The sequence below is a fragment of the Sorex fumeus genome, unplaced genomic scaffold (genome assembly GCF_029834395.1).
Source record: "Sorex fumeus unplaced genomic scaffold, SorFum_2.1 ptg000043l, whole genome shotgun sequence".
NCBI classification, from domain to species: domain Eukaryota; kingdom Metazoa; phylum Chordata; class Mammalia; order Eulipotyphla; family Soricidae; genus Sorex; species Sorex fumeus.
This window is the reverse complement of record NW_026606100.1, coordinates 24,915,127-24,935,226: the sequence shown is the minus strand read 5'-3', so window position 1 is coordinate 24,935,226 and position 20,100 is coordinate 24,915,127. Positions and strand designations below refer to the sequence as shown.

The following is a 20,100-nucleotide window of genomic DNA, read 5'->3' as shown; positions in this document are numbered from 1 at the left end:
GAGGATGAAGAACCTCCGGCTCTGGGCACATCTCTTCGATTCCACTGTTCTTCCTGCATTAACATATGCCTCAGAGACTTGGGCCATACAAAAAGAGGATGAGAACGCTATTCAGGTCTCCAAAAGAGGAATCGAAAGAGCTATGCTTGGAGTATCACGCTTCACTCAAATGAGAGAAAGAATCCGTAGTTCCAACCTCCATCTACAGTCAAGAATCAGGGATGTTGTCTCGTTTGCCAAGGCGTCAAAAATCAGATGGACTGGACACATTTTGAGATTTGGAGACGACTGCTGGACTAGAGCCGTTACTGACTGGATTTCATGGGACATTCAAAGATCTTGTGGCCGCCCACCTATGAGATGGTCAGACTTCTTTGTCAAGACCCTGAACAATCAGTTTCAGGCTCTTCATGTTCCTAGAACGAGCAGATGCCATTGAGCTACACTTGCACGCGACAGGGACGAATGGAGATGTTATTGGCACCCGCTCAAGCAAATCGAAGAGCAATGGGATGTCAAGTGATCAAGTGATCTAGTAATTAAGACTAGTTGTTTAGATTCAAAATATAATTTCTTAGATTTCCATCAACTGATTTTTGACCAGGTATTATAATTTTTCTTTCATGTGGGAAAAATCATCTTTTCAACAAATGTTTTCAAATAACCTTCCTCCTCCATATCATGTTTTCAAACACAACCCTCCTTTTCCATATCAAATTCTTTCTATTTTATATTCAAGTAATTTTATTTCTATCTACATTATCCAAGCATAGAGCTCTGTATGTTATATGCATTATTGACATATCTGTAATCACCAGCTGTAGAAGAAGGCCATCATCCTGAGACCTCCTTAATCTTTCCTTAAACATCGTATATAATAATTATGTGTATCTTCATATTATAACCTGATATTTTGTAACTTCCAATTTTTCTGTAATTGTATCCATTTTACTTGAGTATTATTTTCTCACTTCTTTTTTTTTGTTTTCTCATTTTTTTTTTTTGTGAGACACCATGAGATAGTTATAGACTTAAAACTTTTTGTCCTTGGGTTTCAGTTATACAATGATCAAGTACAAATCCCTCCACTAGCATCCATCCTCCACCACCATGGGTCCCAGCATCCCTCCCACACCCCACCCCCTCCATACCACCCTGCCTCTGTGGCAGGGTATTCCCTTTTGTTCTCTCTCTCTCTCCTTTTGCGTCCTGTGGTTTGCAAGAGAGGCATTGAGTGGCAATCATGTTTGGTCTATAGTCTACTTTCAGCATGCTTCTCCCATCCTGGGAGGATCCTCCCAACTCCCTTTTGATCACTGTTTCTTTTGAGGTGCAGAAGCTTCTTAGTTTAAGATAGTTCCATTTGTCTATCTCTGTTTTCACTTGCTTAGCCAGTGGCGTGACATCTTTGAAGACACCATTAGCTTCAATATCATGGAGGGTTTTGCTGACTTTGTCTTCAATGTACCTTATGGATTCTGGTCTGATATTGAGGTCTTTAATCCATTTTGATCTTACTTTTGTACATGGTGTTAGGCAGAGATCTGAGCCCATTTTTTTGCATGTAGCCGTCCAGTTTTGCCAGCACCATTTGTTAAAAAGGCTTTCTTTACTCCACATTTCTTGCTCCGTTATCAAAGATTAGATGATCATATGCTTGGGGGGAGATGTCAGTATATTCAACTCTGTTTCATTGGTCTGCTGTACTGCTTTTGTTCCAGTACCATGCTGTTTTAATTATTATTGCTTTATAGTAGAGTTTGAAGTTAGGGAGATTGATTCCTCCCATTTCCTTTTTCCCAAGAATTGCTTTAGCTATTCGTGGGGGCTTATTGTTCCATATAAATTTCAGGAGTGTTTGCTCCATTTCTTCGAAGAATGTCATGGGTATCGTAATAGGGATCGCATTGAATTTGTACAATGCTTTGGGAAGTATTGCCATTTTGACAATGTTAATTCTCCCGATCCATGAACGGGATATTTTTCCATTTCCTTGTGTCCTCTTTTATTTCCTGAAGCAGCGTTTTGTAGTTTTCTTTGTATAGGTCCTTTACTTCTTTAGTTAAGCTAATTCCTAGGTAGTTGAATTTCTGTGGCACAGTTGTGAACGGTATTGTTTTCTTCATGTCGTTTTCTTTTCTCTCACTATTTGCATATAGGAAAGCCATGGACTTTTGGGTATTGATTTTATAGCCTGCAACTTTACTATACAAGTCTATTGTTTCTAGGAGTTTCTTGGTGGAGGTTATAGGGTTCTCTAAGTATAGTATCATATCATCTGTGAATAGTGAGAGCTTGATTTCTTCCTTTCCTTCCTGAATGCCCTTAATATCTTTTTCTTGCCTAATCGCAATTGCCCCAAGTACTTCCAGTATTATATTGAACAGTAGTGGAGAGAGTGGGCATCCTTGTCTCGTCCCTGATCTCAAGGGGAAGACTCTCAGTTTTCCCCCATTGAGGATGATGCTTGCTGTAGGCTTGTGGTAGATGGCTTTAACTATATTGAGGAAAGTCCCCTCTATCCCCAATTTGGCAAGGGTTTTCATCATAAAACGGTGCTGGATCTTGTGAAGTGCTTTCTCTGCATCTATTGATATCATTATATATTTTTATCTTTTCTTTTCTTGATATGATGAATTATGTTGATTGATTTCCGAATGTTGAACCATCCTTGCATTCCCCGGGATGAATCCCACTTGGTCATGGTGTATGATCTTTTTGATGAGTTGTTGAATTCTATTTGTTAGCATTTTGTTGAGAATCTTTGCATCCGTGTTCATCAGGGATATTAGGCCTGTGGTTTTCTTTTTGTGGTGTCTTTGTTTCCTTTTGGTATTAGGGAAATAATGGGCTTCAGAGAAACTGTTTGGGAGAATTTCTGTTTTTTCAATTTCCTGGAAAAACTTGAGATGAACTGGCAATAAATCCTCTTTAAATGTTTGGGAAAATTTGCTAGTGAATCCATCTGGACCTGGGCTTTTGTTTTTGGGAAGACTTTTGATTACAGTTTCAATTTCCTTGATGTTAATGGGTCTATTCAGGTACTCTATATCTTCTTGATTCAGCTTCAGGAGATAATAGTAATCCAGGAATTTATCCATTTCTTCTAGGTTCTCTTGTTTCATGGCAGACAGACTTTCAAAGTAGCCTCTGATGATCTTTTGAATTTCTTTGGTTTCTGCTGTGATAGTCCCATTCTCATTTCTTATTTGGTTTATTAGTGTTCTCTCCCTCTGTTTCTTTGTGAGTGTTGCTAGTGGTTTATCTATCTTATTTATTTTGTCGAAGAACCAACTCTTAGTTTCATTGATTTTTAGATTGTTTCTTTGGTTTCCATGTCATTGATTTCTGCTCTAAGTTTTATGATCTCTTTCTTTCTGCCTACTTTGGGCTCCTTCTGTTGATCCTTTTCTACGATCTTGAGCTGTGAAGTCAAATTGTTTATGTGCATCCTTTCTACTGTCCTGAGATATGCTTGCAGAGCTATAAATTTTTCCCTTAATACTGCTTTCACTGCATTCCATAAGTTCTGGCAGTTCGTATTTTCATTCTCATTTGTTTCCAGGTATCTTTTTATTTCATCCTTAATTTCCTTCCTGACCCATTCATTGCTTAGCATTGAGTTGTTTAATTTCCAGGTGTTCGATTTGGTTTTCCGTGTCTATGTGTGATTCACTTCTATTCTCAGTGCATCGTGGTCCAAAAAGATTGTTACTACTATTTCTATCTTCCTGATTCTACTGAGGTATGTTTTGTGGCCTAGCACATGGTCTATTTTGGAAAATGTTCCGTGCGCACTGGAGAAGAATGTGTATTCTATGTTTTTTGGGGTGTAAAAACCTTTACGAGTCTATAAGTCCTTTCTCTTCTATTTCTTCTTTCAAAGCCAATGCTTCCTTGCTGAGCTTTGTTCTTGTTGATCTATCCAGAGGTGAAAGGGCGATGCTGAAGTCTCCAGCTACTATTGTGTTGCTAGTAATGTCCTCCTTAAAATCTGTTAGCAGTTCTTTTAAGTATTTAGCTGTTCCCTCGTTAGGTGCGTATACATTTAAGAGTCTAATTTCTTCCTGTTGTATGTATCCCTTGATGAATAGAAAGTGGCCTTCGCTGTCCCTTCTAATCTTTTTCAACGTGAAATAGATGTTGTCGGATACTAGTATGGCCACCACAGCTTTATTGAGGGAGCTGTTTGCTTGCAGGATTGTTTTCCATCCTTTTACTTTGAGTCTGTGTTTGCTCTGTTTGTTCAGATGAGTTTCTTGTAGAGAGCAGAATGTTGGTTTCTGTTTCTGGATCCATTTTGCCACCCTGTGTCTCTTGATTGGTGCATTTAGAACTTTGACATTAAGAGAGATTATTGTCATGGGACTTTGCGCCATGTTTATGTAGGGGTTGGTTGTGTTTCTAAGTGTTTTCCTTCTTATCCTACAGGACCCTCCCCCCTTTTTTGTTTTTAAACTTTGAACTGAAATTTTATATCTCAAGGACATTCTTTCTTTTTTTAAATAATTTTTATAGTGAAATACCATGAGGTTCAGTTGTAGACTTACAAATTTTTGTGCTTGGGTTTTAATTATACAATGATCAAATCCCTCCAACAGTGCCCATTTTCCACCGTCATGGATCCCAGTATCCCTTCCACCCCCATCCTCCCCATTCCACCCTGCCTCTGTGGCAGGGAATTCCCCTTTGTTCTCTCTCTCCTTTTGGGTGTTGTGGTCTGCAAAAGAGTCATTGAGTCGCAATTATGTTCGGTTCATAGTCTATTTTCAACATGCATCTCCTGTCCTGGGAGGATCCTCCAAACACCCTTTATTTGGTGCTCCATTCTCTATCTGAGCTTCCCTTTCCCCTAGAATGCCCGGCTGGCCTCTAAGCCATCGTGTAATCCTCCTGGTACTGATCTCGGCTATTCTTGGGTATTAATCTCCTATTTTGTTACTTTATGTTCCCCAGATGAATGCAATCTTTCTATGTCTATCCCTCTCTTTCTGACTCATTTCGCCTAGCATGATACTTTCCATGTAGTACCATTTGTATGTAAATTTCATGACTTCATCTTTTCTAACAGCTACATTGTACTCCATTGTGTAGAGGTACCAAAGTTTCTTTAACCAGTCATCTGTTCTTGGGCACTCAGGTTTTTTCCAAATGCTGGCTATTGTAAAGAATGCTGCAATGAACAAATAAGTGCAGATGTCACTTCGACTATACATTTTTGACTCTCTGGTATATACTCCCAAGGTTGAACCAAGAAGACCTGGAATACCTGAACAGACCTATCACCATAAAGGAAATTGAAATGGTAATAAAAATTCTCCCCAAGCACAAAAGTCCCGGCCTGGAAGGATTCACTAGTGAATTCTTCCAAATCTTTAAAGAGTACTTACTCCCAATCCTCTTTAAGCTTTTCCACGAAATTTAACTATCAAAACACTTCTGAACAGTTTCTACGAAGCAAATATTACTCTGATACCAAAAGCAGACAGAGATACCACAAAGAAAGAGAATTACAGGTCGATATCCCTGACAAACACAGATGCAAAGATCCTCAACAAACTACTAGCAAATGGAATCCAATGACACATCAGAAAGATCATACACCATGACCAAGTAGGATTTATCCCAGGGATGCAAGGACGGTTTAACGTTCAGAAATTAATCAACATAATCCATCATATCAACAAAAGAAAAGATAAAAAGCATATGATCATATCAATAGATGCAGAGAAAGCATTTGACAAGATCCAGCACCCCTTTATGATGAAAAACCTAGCCAAAATGGGTATAAAGGTACTTTCCTCAACAGAGTTAAAGCCATCTACCACAAGCCTACAGCAAGCATCATCCTCAATGGGGGAAAACTGAGAGCCTTCCCCTTGAGATCAGGGACGAGACAAGGATGCCCACTCTCTCCAGTGCTGTTCAATATAGTACTGGAAGTACTTGCAATAGCGATCAGGCAAGAAAAATATATTAAGGGCATTCAGGTAGGAAAGGAAGAAATCAATCCCTAACTATTCGCAGATGACATGATACTATACTTAGAGAACCCTATAACCTCCACCAAGAAACTCCTAGAAACAATAAACTTGTATAGTAAAGTTGCAGGCTATAAAATCAATACCTCAAAGTCCATGGCTTTCCTATACGCAAACAGTGTGAGAGAAGAAAGCGATATGAAAAAAAAATCCCGTTCACAATTGTGCCCCAGAAAATCCAGTACCTAGGAATCAGCTTAACTAAGGAAGTACAAAGAAAACTACAAAACGCTGCTTCAGGAAATAAAAGAGGACATGAGAAAATGGAAAGATATTCCCTGCTCATGGGTTGGGAGAGTTAACATTGCCAAAATGGCAATACTTCCCAAAGCATTGTGCAAATTCAATGCAATCCCTGTAAGGATACCCATGACATTCTTCAAAGAAACAGAGCAAACACTCCTGAAATTCATATGGAACAATAAGCCCCCACAAATAGCTAAAGCAATTCTTGGGAAAAAGAAAATAGGAGCCCCTTTAACACTTCTTTTAGCTTTGGTTTTGAGTCTATGAAGTTCCTGAACTGTTGTTTATCTACAAAATGGTGTACAGTTCATCGAGTTTGAGTGAGAGTTTAGCTGGATAAAGTATTCTTAGTGAGGCATTCATTTCATTGAGTTTTTTTTACTATAGCCCACCATTGCCTTCGGGCTTGGGGGGTTTCCTCTGATAGGTCTGCTGTAAATCTAAGGGGTGCTCCTTTGAATGTAATTTCCTTCTTTGACCTTGGTGCTTATAGTATTGTGTCTCTGTCCACAGCATCCATCGTTCTGACTATGATATGCCTTGGAGTGGTTTTATTAGGATCTCTTTTTTGCTGGCACCCTTCTGGCTCCTTGGATCTGTATGTCTGCATTCTTTAACTCTGGGAACTTTTCAGCGATGATTTCTTTGAGTGTGGCGTTTTCATTGGGGTTACCTCCCTGCCCTTCTGGTACTCCAATGATTCTAATGTTGTTCCTCTTGGCGTCATCCCCTAGGTGTCTGTTTCTCCTAAGGGCCATTTTGAGATCTTTTACCATTGCTTGTTTTTCCCTATGGGATTTCTGTTGCTAATCTTCAAACTCACTGATCCTCTCTTCAGCTGCACTTATCCTATTGCTAAGGGCACTTACTGAGTTTTTAATTCCATCTACCGAGTCCTTTATCTGTGACTCTTCTTTTTGTAGCTTTTTTGTTTCTGCTCTCATTTCTTCCTGCATTTTCTCGACTAACCTTTCTATTGTTTCTTTCATTTCTTCTTTTAGTTTTCTGGATATCTCGTCCATTGATTCTTTGAGTAGGTCCTTGAATATCCTCTGCATTTCATCTTGGAGTTCTTTATCGGAGAGAGCATATTAGTAGGTCATCCCGGTTGAGGATTCGGGGATCTTTTCTTCGTCTTCACCTTGTGGTGGAGATTTGCGTTATTTCTTCATGTTGTTTGTCTAGTGATAAAACCCTGGAATTCACTAGCACTGTTCACTCTTATTGTGGGATAGGATTCTGGATAGGGCCAGTCCATAGTTGATACCCTTCTCTCTTTCTAGGGTCTGAGCATCTGCTCTGGCATTTTTCTTTGGCTTATGATGGGCATCTAGCGAAGGTTTGTAGGAGGTATTCTTTTAGTATTGAGTTTATGTAGCTTCTATTGCGTATTGGTCTTTTGTTAGAATTGGAGTAGGCCAGTGGATTATTATTGTATTCTAGTGTAGGTGGCCAGAATTTTTCCCCACAGATTTAGGTGACTAGGGCTGGGGTGAGGGTCTAGAGTGCTCAGGGTGGGAAATATAACTGTGGCCGCTTTGGCGGCCACCCAACTGTAGAAGGCCACGCCCACTTTGGTGAGGCCACACCCACTTTAAATGGAGGCCACGCCCCTACAGTAATGGCCACGACCCCAGCCAGTCCAGATGCTAGTCCATAGACCTGTTGGTGGGGGCGGCGACTACATGGACCAGGCGCTTCCTGCAGAAGTGACTGGAGACGCTGGAGCTGCTCCTGCCCGGGGGTCGGTGGTGGCGGCTGGGTTTCTGGGTCCGGAGTTGGGATCGGGGGTCTTTTCTCACATCTTAAGTGAATTACTAGTTACCATAGAACAGGACTAAATATTCTATTTATTTTTTAACAATTTAATTTGCATCTTCCCTAATTATTAGTGTAGATTCATGCGTATAATACATATGAAAGCACTTGACGGCATTATTTGTGCAATTATTGAGAGATCCCTGATAAATGAAGAACTATTCAACAAACCACAAAGTGTCAAAAGTGCACTAACAATCAAGTAATTGAACTTTCACTAACATCTTACCTGCTCCATTTTGATGAGGAAACAATCAATAAAGTCTCGAGGATTATCAATGTCCAAAGATGCTTGATGTTGTGCCATTTTCTCCATAAAATATCTTTTACAATAAGAAATATTTTCATAAAACTTGCTACAAATCCCTGGGAAGTAATCAAGGAGAATAGGAAAAGAATGGCAGAGCTAGAAGAGAAAACAATTTTATTAAATAGTGAACACTTAAAAATCTACACAGAAACACCAAGCCTGGTTAGGAACTGCATTATAAATTTAAATAAGAGTCTTTGTATTGAAAGAAAATATTTATTTTTTAAATAGCTGCTATTTTTATGCAATAGATGATTTGGTAGAAATCATTTTTAACCAGGTCAACAATCTGATAATCATGCCTTTCACTCATATGTAATGTTTATGCAATTCAAGAATCCTATAAATTCTCTCATGTATAGATTAAATCTTTCATAAACTCTTAAAATATTGAAAGTACTAGAATTCACGTTTTGTGGGTTTTAGACAACACTCAAGAAATACACTGGGGGCTATTCCTACCTCTGTGCTCAGGAGGTAGATTTACATATTTTATTTTACTTTTGTTTTGTTTTGGGGGCCACATGCTGTAATACTCCTGGCTTATTCCTGGTTCTGTGCTCAGGGATCACTCCTGGCAAGACTGGAAAATCATATGTGGTGCCGCATAATGACCTAGATCAGTTGTTTGGAAGGCAAACATCTTACCTCCACAAATGAACACATATTAAATGACTGTCTCTGCACATCCACAAATGAACACATATTAAATGACACCAAAGAAAAAGGAAGTTTGGGCAGTGAAAAAAAATCCTGCTGTTTCTACTAGCTTCAGATACAAAATTAGTGTTTTAGAAATGCAAATGTCTTTAAGATACTGTGAAATATCTCAACAGAAGATACTATCTAAATATTCTACATATATAGAAACTATGCAATAGAATAGTGAGATTTCTTTGAAATAACATCACTATCTTTGAGGCAGAGTACAGATACATCAGCTCAATACAGAGTGAGACCATGATTTTCCTTGCCATCCCTTCAATAAAAAACCCAATTATTTTGTTAGTTAGAAAGTCACTTGAAGCTTAAGACATCAGTACAATAGAACTCCCTGAAAGAATATCGTCCTCTTCCCCAAATACAGATATTTTTGCATCTAATGTGATGAAAGTGTTATACAGTGTTGAAAGACAGTATTTGTAGGTAAGCGAACTCTTGAAGCTTAACACATCACTACAATAGTACTCCCTGATAGCATAGTGGTAGTGCATTTACCTTGCGCGCAGCTGGCCTGGCTGAGTTGGGTTCAATTCCTCTGCCCCTCTCAGAGAGCCCAGCTAGCTACTGAGAGTATCTTGCCTGCACAGCAAAGCCTGGCAGGCTACCTGTTACGTATTCAATATGCCAAATACAGTAGCAACAAGTCTCACAATGGAGATGTTACTGGGCCAGTTCAAGCAAATTGATGAACAATGGGGGGACAGTGACAGTGACAGTGAAAGAACATTGTCTTCTTCCACAAATACAGATATTTTTGCATCTAATGTGATGAAAGTGTTATTCAGTGTTGAAAGACAATATTTGTAGGTAACTGAACTCTTTTAATGAGTGTAAAGGAACACTTAATGCAATGGACATGTTTTGGGGAAGTTACCAAAGTACTTTATAGATTTGAACTTTAGTGAGAAAAGCACTGGACAAACTCAAGAGTATTTAATTCCAGTTCTTTATTCTGAAAATACTCTGAGCATTTTTTGCCAATATTTTCAGGGGAAAGCCATATTATGAGATTGATGCTCTGCCTACTGTGCTAAGAGGACTGCTGGGACAAGGCCATATTTCACAGATGAGCAATCAAGAGCTAAGCTCTGCAGGGCTGTGAGGTTCACATATTTACTTCTCAGCTTAGTATATCTAGAGATTTGCAATCTTGGATAAAAGAACAAAATAATTCCTAAGTAAAAATGAATTATGGCCTCACCTGAGTCCATGGAGAGCTAAGAATTTCAATATTTTCATTCAATATTTTCATCAAGTTTAGAAAATCTTGATCTCTATAATCAAAGCGATTCTGTAAAATAATGGAGCAGATCACATTGCATGGAGCACATCCCAGGATAAAGGTGGGGTCACAAGGTGAAGCTAAAAATCAGAGAATATTTTAAAATATAATTAAAATCGATTTGCTCGAGCGGGCCCAGTAACGTCTCCATTGGAGACTTTGTTGTTACTGTGTCTGGCATATCGAATACGTCACGGGGAGCTTGCCAGGCTCTGCTGTGCGGGCGAGATACCCTCGGTAGCTTGCCGGGCTCTCCGAGAGGGGTGGAGGAATCGAACTCGGGTCGGCCATGTTGACTGTGTGCAAGGCAAACGCCCTACCACTGTGCTATCGCTCATGAAACACGGTCTTTTAGATGACAAGTAAACAAAAAAAATGAAACTTTAAAATAAAATATTCCCTAAAAATTCCCTTAACAAGAAAAATACCAACATGTATAAAACTGAAAGGTCACTTTATGTTAAATCAGTGTAAACTATTTTGACCCAGGTACCTAAATAATGTTCTATAAAATACATAAAAATTATATTTTATACCATTTGACAGTAAAATATAAACATTAACAGAAAAACAATTAAAATATTTAATTTATCACCATTGCCTATATTTTTACCCATTCAGAAAAGTGCCTCAATTAATAGGACATTTTAAAAAATGACATTTAAGAAGTCACTTAAGTAATTTAATAACTAAAGTAATCAGTATTCAATATTTTCTGTACGAAAAACCTATAGAAAATTAGGCGGGGGTATGGTGCTGCCAGCAGGTCAATCTGTACCTGTGAGGTGAGAGCATCAGCAGCCTGATGGTGCCTTCAGACTTCCAGATACCCCCAAATTGCTGCTGTGCCTTTGGTCAGACCCCAAAAACTTGGGGCAAAGTTTCCCAAGAAAGTAAATGGTCATAAGTTAGGTATGTGGGAAACACACCCACAAGCCACCTCTGGCTCAGTTATATAATTGGAGGCATGACCTCTCTGGTTCTTGATTAAACTGCTTAATGGCCATGATCCCAGAGACTCAGAAACAAATCTCGAAACCCAGTGGCTTTTGGCAGAAATGCGTCCGGTTCCTGCAGTAGGTTACTGGTGCTGGACCAACCCAGGTGGGAATAGGTTTCATGCCTTGGCCTGTTCCCCCTAGCCTACTGTTGCCTTTTTAGCAGATCTGAGTGTTGGGGTAAAATCTCAAATAATAATGGTGGGTCTGGTGTCAAAATATTGGATGTGATCAAAGTCGAGAGAGAGTAATGTGGAAATCATCTGCCCCACAGGTAGGGGGAGGGTGTGGGACGGGGGTATACTGGGGTTGTTGGGGGTGGAGAATGGGCACTGGTGAAGGTACGGGTGTTTCATTGTATGACCGAGGCTTAGACCCGAAAGCTTTGTAACTGCTCTCACGGTGATTCAATAAATAAAATTATAAAAAATGAAAAAAAAGTAAGGTGGAGTTCATGCACAATTCAATCATCTAATCAGTGGTTGATTAAATAGCAGTACTCCTACATTAAAAAAAAAGAAAATTAGGCACAAATATTAAAGGCAAGAGTACATGGTTAGGGATTTTAAATGATTCATTTATAATTAGATTAGAAAAAAACTGGTGTAGGTGTTTGCTTTGCACAGAGCCAGAAATAAGCATGAGCTCTTCTGAGTGTGGCCAAAAACAACAACAACACACACACAAACAATAAAATGTATAACCTGAGCTGGAAATCAGTGAGACAAGTAAATAGTACTGGAATACAAGTGAATACAATGAGCTACTACAAAGAGGAACAAGATTTGGTATTCCAAAATATGTCTGTTTAGAGTAAGTATTATGCTCAGCTGAGTTCTTTATTTATTTATTTATTTATTTTTGCCTTTTTGGGTCACACCCAGTGATGCTCAGGAGTTACTCCTGGCTCTGCCCTCAGGAAGTACTCCTGGCGATGCTCAGGAGTTACTCCTGGCTCTGCCCATAGAAAGTATTCCTGGCGATGCTCAGGAGTTACTCCTGGATTTGCCTTCAGGAAGTACTCCTGGCGGTGCTCAGGGGACCACGTGGGATGCTGGGAATAGAACCCGGGTCAGCCTTGTGCAAAGCAACCTCCCTACCTGCTATACTATCACTCCAGCCCCTGGCTGAGTACTTTAAAAACAGCCCACTTAAGATTTTTCTTTTCTTATCCTTTAAATGTCTAACAGAATTTAGCTAAGGGACTGTTCTCAGGAGAAATTACTATGTATACAACAACAAAATAATATGAAGTTAGACTGATTAGGCTGGGGATATTAGCAAGACCTGTTTGTTCAAATTCTTCTCTGTGTCTCTTTATCTCTGTATGGTACAACAAACATTTTTTAACCAAATACTTTTCTTTTCTTTCTATAAATTTCCTTTTTTTTGAAGTTTAAAAGTACCCTCTTTTCCCCATCTCATCTAATTTCTCATTGCCTAACCATTGTTAGCCTGTTGTTTCTATGTTCCTGGATGTCAGTAGTCCAATGTAATTTTCTCTGTTAATCTTTGTGTCAGTGTCATTACTAGACAAACCAAAAAATTGTAGAGTGTTGAAAAATCAATTTCTCTTTTGAACGTTAGAGAAATCACAAAGATCGAGCAAAGTGAAAACAAAGCCAAAGTCCACTTAGACAAGCCAGGTTAGTTACTGATAATGATTGAAGACTAGTGCAATAAAACATTTTATAACTTTGTGTGGGTAAGGAGTTTGCCTTGCACGCCGCCAATATGACTGACCTGGGTTCGATTCCTCTGCCCCTCTTGGAGAGCCCAGCAAGCTACCAAGAGTATTTCGCCCACATGGCAAAGCCTGGCAAGCTACCCATGACGTATTCAATATGCCAAACCAGTAACACCAAGTCTCACAATTTGTTGTGAGACGCTAGTGGTGCTTTCTCAAGCAAATCGATGAACAATGGGAGGACAGTGCAGTGCTGTGCAGTGTGTATATATTATAGAATTATGAAGCAGAGCACATTTAAGCACAGAGGGCATTGATAATTAAGAGTAATTAATGCTGATATATTTTAAACTGGCTGTCTTTGCACAAAAACGGCTTGTAATGAGAATTGCACCACAATATTTTTACTTGCTTCAAACCACAGAAGGTATTATTATTATTAGCCCAAGTTGTAGACCTGATCTCTGAGTTAACTATGAGGCATGTCTATGAGACTGATTATACAAATATAGTCCAACTAAGGAAAATATTTGTCTCCTGTATCTTGAGATCATTTCTACCTTGTGCACTTGACAAGTATTCCCTAGTAAAATGTTCTAAACTTGTCGTAAAATTCCCTAACTATTTCATTTAATGACTCAAAACTGTTCTCTGTGATTTATGGTTTAAAAACTTAATTCAGGACGTCCCACAGCCACCACTATATTTAATAGCCCTGCTTGACTGATTCCCAACTAAATCTCCCAGGAGATGTAAATTAAGAAGCTAAAACTCATGGAAACACCAATCCTCATAGTTGAAAACTCAGGTCTGCCCTTGGAAGTGGGCAGTTCGAGTACCTGCCATGCTGAAGCTCCAGCGGAAGGATTCACACCCCATTGCTGAAACCATGCCAAAGGTTCAACTCTATTGCTTCACTAATACTCTCTGCAGAGTTGCCAAACTGTGAATAATGTTGCCTCTCCCCCCCCCCCCACCAACTGCCAAAAGTCCTGGAAGCCACGCCTACATCTCAAAGATACCACCTTGTGAGCTTATTGCCATAGTCTTGAGTCAAGTGGTCTTGGAGCAAGCAACCTCCTTCACTTCCTAATTCCTCGATACTGAAGTTCCAGTAAGAGCACACCAAATTAGATGGGAAAATTATATAGAAGACAACTAAACTCAACAAACAAAAACAATAACACAGAAGGCTCCACTAACAACAACCAGCCTATTAAATCTTTTGACAAGGACTTAAAAACCCTATGATGGAATATGACAATTTTCACATTCAATTTTTTATACTTATTGATTTTAATATTAGAACTTTGTTATCTAATCTATTTAAATTCTGGAATTATACCAATAGCTGTGGCTTTTGTCTACATTAAATTAATTTTAAAAAATTGAAATAAAACTGAATTGAGTAGAGAACTGAATAACATTTCATATGTCATACCCACACTGTGTATAAGACAATGGGTGTGCTGTGTAGTGAGGCATAGGTGCACACATGTGCCAGTCTCAATTGACTGTCTGCTTTAGATGCCTTCCTTAGAGGTCCTGAGGGATAGTGTAGCAGGTGTTCGCATTGCAAGCAGACACATCAGGAGTGATCCTTGAGCACAGAATCCAGAGTAAGCCCCAAACAATGCTGAGTGAGACCCCCAAACAAACAAATAAACAAATGAGATTCTTCTTTTCACATAGGATAAAAAGTTTCTATCCTTAAAGTAGTTAGCTGAACCCGAGACCTTTCCAACTTTTCAAGGGCAGAGGTAAAGCAGAAAACGCCCTCCAGGCCCGAGTAAGAGCACACATAATTATCTCACCATTGGTTTTTCTCAACTCCTCCACAAGGCAGTGGGCTTCCTCTTGAACTCGCTCCTCAATGCTCCTCTTCCCCAACCCCAAATTCCGTAGGGTCATGAGAGAGAAGCGCCTGATTTCCTTCCATGACTTTCCAACATTGAACACTATTCCAACTATGAGATAAGACAGAAAAAGGAGAAACAATGTAGGTGAAGAGGAGGTGATGTGAATTGGTCAAATTTTGCTGGAGTTCAACAAATTCCTGTCTTTCATCTCCGTCATCCCCAAAATCAGTGCAACACTTGAACACACCCCACCTACCATGTCCTTTATTAAGTTTTCCAATTACTGGGTTATCACTTCTTTCAGCAAAATCTTCTCCCATATCTACTAGGGCTTCTTTCACTGCTTCTTATCCATACAGTACCACAGTAGGCTTCATACCAAAATACACAGTGAACACAGGGCCATAGACTTTTGAGAGCTGGGAAAGAAAGCAAATGGTAAGTCAGTATTTGATAAGATATGTGCTTTCTCCAAAATGATATTATTGTGTTATTTTTATTTTTTAAATCACCACCGTCAAAAGTAGCACAACAATTTTAGGATAACGTACACACACACACACACACACACACACAAAACCCAATTGGTTCTCTACACACAAACTCCTTCCTTTATTTAACAGTTTACTGTTTACTGTTTATTTAACAGTTTACTGTTACAATAGAACACAAGATAAATTTTAGAATAACTAGAAGTAATTTGAATCACAGTGTTGACAGTGAGTCTATTTTAATAGGGTGCAAGTGGTGGTATATCTTACCTTTAAAATTTTGTGTAAATTACTTACATTTCAAATCATTAAAGGAGCATAAAATATACTCACATTGCTCAGGGATTTGCTGATATTCTTAACATCTACTTGTAAGATGTTTCCAATAATTGGGAGAGGAGTAGGGCCAGGTGGAAGCTTTCCTTTACTGGCATTCTGTTTCAGGCGTGAAAGGAGAAGCAAACAGGAGAGACAAAACACCAGCAACAGAACTGGATACATTGGAGATTTCTCTTCTTACTCAGAGAAGCTAACCTGAACTCTAAAGGTCTTTGAAAAACACTTCCTGCTAATTCACGGTTTGCCTTTCAGAAAAGCTGGTTATAGAGCCTTTTATAGGCTCTGTGAGTGGACTTTGACCCAGTGATAATGGTAAAAAAATTACTAGTAACCTCAAGATGGCAGAAATCCCTGTCCTGTTGATGGTGCAAACTCTGCAGTGGCTTCTCCAGAGTGCACCTAATAGTGAAAACATAATGACTAAAAGAAGAAATGTTAGAATTGCTATACAGGATGAGAAATGTTTTAGGGGACTGAAACTCTTTATAACATCAACCAAGCTTTCAAGTAGATCTCAGTGGGAAAGAACTTGCAATTTATGAGAATATGTATCAAAGATTTTAAGTTGCAAATGTTCTATATAATAAAAAGCATTTCCCTGATTTAAGCAAACGTTTTCTAATTAATTTTCAGAAATCCTGTGGTTCATTATTAAATTTTGGGAGTAATGCAGAACTGGGTAACATTCCAATTCCATATTAAGCCAGCTTTATTTTGAAAATTTTGTATTTCATCCCCTTTAAAAAGGCGCTGCTTGTTGCAAATCGCTATTTGGGTAACAGTTTTTGTAACAATTTGTTGTTGACTATCTTAATAATAAAGTAGTCTCAATGCCAGTTCTCAACAAAATGGGCAGTTTGGATGCCCTGATGAAGGGCAGTTCTAGTAACAGGTGCGGTGGCCATTAATGCCATTAATGCCATGATTCCAAAGATATGCATGGATATAAACCTTCATGATCTTTTCAGTACCTTCTCTAACAATCTTTCTACAATGCACGTTGAAGGAGAGTCCTGCAATGCCCTAGGAAGCTTAACAGTCATCCATGGCTTTAAGTAAGCAAAGGCAAGGAAATGCTTGAATTTAAGCAAGTGAAAAATCTGCAAAAGACAAAGACTAGGGTTTGTTTTACTTTATCAAATCTTACTTTTCCTATGGATAGGAAGAGTATTTTCACACAAACTTGTATAAAATGAGTGTCATTTTCAGTGAAACTGAAGCCAAACAGAGTTCTTTTACTAATATTTTGATACTTCCCATCCACCCTTTTCTGAGTTTTAAAGTTGCAACAAACTTCCACAGTTCCAGATATTGAGGCTTCTCTAGAATACTGGGCTTTGGAGGAGAAAGTTCTCCCATGTTCCATAGTACAATCATGTTGGAATCAGCAATCACAATTTCAGAATCTCTAACAATTTTCCTATTCAATTTAATTAATTTTTGCTTGCACTGGAAAAAACAAAAGGTCTCCAATCAATTATCTCGTCGTGGTGGGTAGTTAGTAGAACTCTACCTACTCTGCTTATTCATTGTTCCATAGTATCCAAAATCTAGAACCAGAAGTCAGAGGGTTTGACTTTACAAGTTAACATATCTGGCCTGGAGATATTTGAAAATCATATATCTTTTTGAGTCATAGGTCCAAGCCATCAAAGAGAAAAGCCTAATAATATCTGTAAGAGCAAATCTCCTGTAATATTTATAGGTCTGAAGCCAGACCTGATTTACTAGTTAGAGACAAGATCTCCACAGCCTTAATAGCTTGGGAAAGTGGAAAAATCCAGAGCACAGTTTTGAGAAATGTCCCGTTTTCCATTATTTTTTCTGATGCCAGGGACATGGCATCCTTATGGTTTCATTAGTGAATTCCAAAGATGGTATATCTCCCATTCTACTACCTGCTTAGTTGGTGGTGAGTGAAGAAAGCCCTGTACAATGCTCACCAGCATATCTTACCATTATGTTCATAATATCAGTTATAGCTAGAAACATAGTAGTTGGTGTCTTATCAGTATTGGTCTGGATCAATACTCTTTCTTTCAGCCTCGAATCTCCATTACTATTGAAGCTCAAGGCATCTTTAAAGATGAAAGACCACTGACCAAGCAAGTGGAAGCAAAGATAAACAAATGGGACTACATGAAACTAAGAAACGTCTGCACCTCAAAACAAATAGTGACCAAGATACAGAGACAGCCCATGGAATAGAAAAAGCTGTTTACCCAGTACCTATCAGATCAGGGATTAATATCCAAGATATATAAGGCATTGGTAGAACTTTACAAACAAAAAAATTCAACCCCATCAAAAAATAGAGAGAATAAATGAACAAAAACTTTCTCAAAAATGATATACAAATGGCTAAAAGAAATAGGAAAAAATGCTCTACATCACTAATCATCAGGGAGATGCAAATTAAAACATCCATGAGATATCCCCTCACACCACAGAGACTGGCACACATCAGAAAGAACAAGAACAAACAGTGCTGATGTGGAGATAGAGAGAAAGGGACTTTTATTCCTTGTTTGTGGTTCAGTTGATTTGGAAAATTATGTGGGCATTCATAAAGAAAATCTAAATCTAGCTTCCATATGACCCAGCAATACCACTTCTGAAATGTACTATGGGGGCACAAAGACACATAGCAGAAATGCCATCTGCACTTCTATGTGCATTGCAGCACTATTCATAATAGCCAGAATCTGGAAGCAACCCAAGTGCCCCAAACAGACAACTGGTTAAGAAACTATGGTACATCTACACAATGGAAACTCTACAGCTGTGACGAAAAATGAAGTCATGAAATTTGCTTATAAATGAATGGAGAGTGTCATACTGAGTGAAATGAGTCAGAAGAAAAGGGGCAGACAAAATGATTGCACTCATTTGTGGGATATAAAATTAAAAACATAGTATGATACTAATACCCCAGGACAGTAGAAACAAGGACCAGGAGGATTGGTCCACAGTTAGAAGTCTGGTGCTTCCAACCTAGTGCTTCTCCCCAAGTGCTGGGGGAGAAGGCAGTTGAGATAAACAAGAAACTACTAAAATAATGACAGTTGGAAATGATCACTCTGGACAAGAACTGCATACTTAAAGTACGTAAAAGGACAAACATTATAACCTCTCTGTATCTGTATTGCAAACCATAATGCCCAAAAGAAGAGAGAGAGAGAGAAAGAGAGAGAGAGAGGTAAATTACCTGCCATGGAGACAGGTTTGGGGGGGGGCAGGAGGGATAATGGGGACACTGGTGGTGAGAAATGTATACTGGTGTAGGGATGGGTGATGGAACATTGTATGACTGAAATCTGGTCATTAACAGGTTTGTAACTATATCTCACAGTGATTCAATTTTAAAAAAAGAAAACAACTTCTTCCTGCCTCCTGGGTAAAACTTCTTTATTAGTCTCCAGCTGTGCAGTGATGCTTGATGGATCACTGACTTGGGTCTTTTGAAGGACAGGTTGGGTATCTTTTCTTGTCAAAATACAAGCATATCCTCTCCACCAAGCATTTGCATCTTCCTATTTATTCTGCGAACATCCGAACTGGCAAAACAGTGCAGAGAAGCCATCAAGGATGACCTCAAAAACAGGAGAGCAGCAGTACTGGTAGATGCGGCAGAAGCTGGGAAAAGCATTAGTAATGCCCGCCTATCCTTCACCAACTACAAAACCAAGATGACTGCCCTCCGACATCATGATGGATCTATCACATCTTCCAGAAGGGCAATGGAGAAGATTATTCATGACTTCTACTCAGATCTCTTTAATAGCCACGTCCACTTGCCCACATACCACATACCACATGATGGATATGTCATTCCCAATGTTCTCCCTTCCGAAATCCAACATGCCATCTCACCGGTAAAGAAACAAAGAGCACCTGGCCCAGACAAGATCAGACCTGAACACCTGAAGAACTTACCATCAGTACTCATCAATACATTGGCTTGGCTCTTCAAACGCTACCTGTCTGAATGCAAGGTTCCATCCCAATGGAAAACCAGCAGGACTGTACTACTATACAAGAAAGGAAACATCCACGACATTGGCAACTATCGCCCAATCTGCCTATTGTCTGTCATCTACAAACTATTCACTTGAGTCATCCTGAATAGGATTAGCAGAACACTACATGAAGGACAACCATGTGAACAAGCTGGATTCCGAAAAGGATTCAGTACCATCGACCATATCCACACGATTACTAAGCTCATTGAGGTTTCTTGGGAGTTCAAGATGCCGCTCTGTCTAACGTTCATTGATTTAAAGAAGGCCTTTGATTCTGTTGAGAC

At 39.0% G+C, this 20,100-nt stretch overlaps 1 pseudogene; it reads right to left on the bottom strand.

The window, feature by feature from the left end:
- Positions 1-16,027, bottom strand: part of LOC130029576 (cytochrome P450 2C18-like) — a 33,274-nt pseudogene extending 17,247 nt beyond the window's left edge.
- Between the last annotated feature and the right edge of the window lie 4,073 nt (positions 16,028-20,100).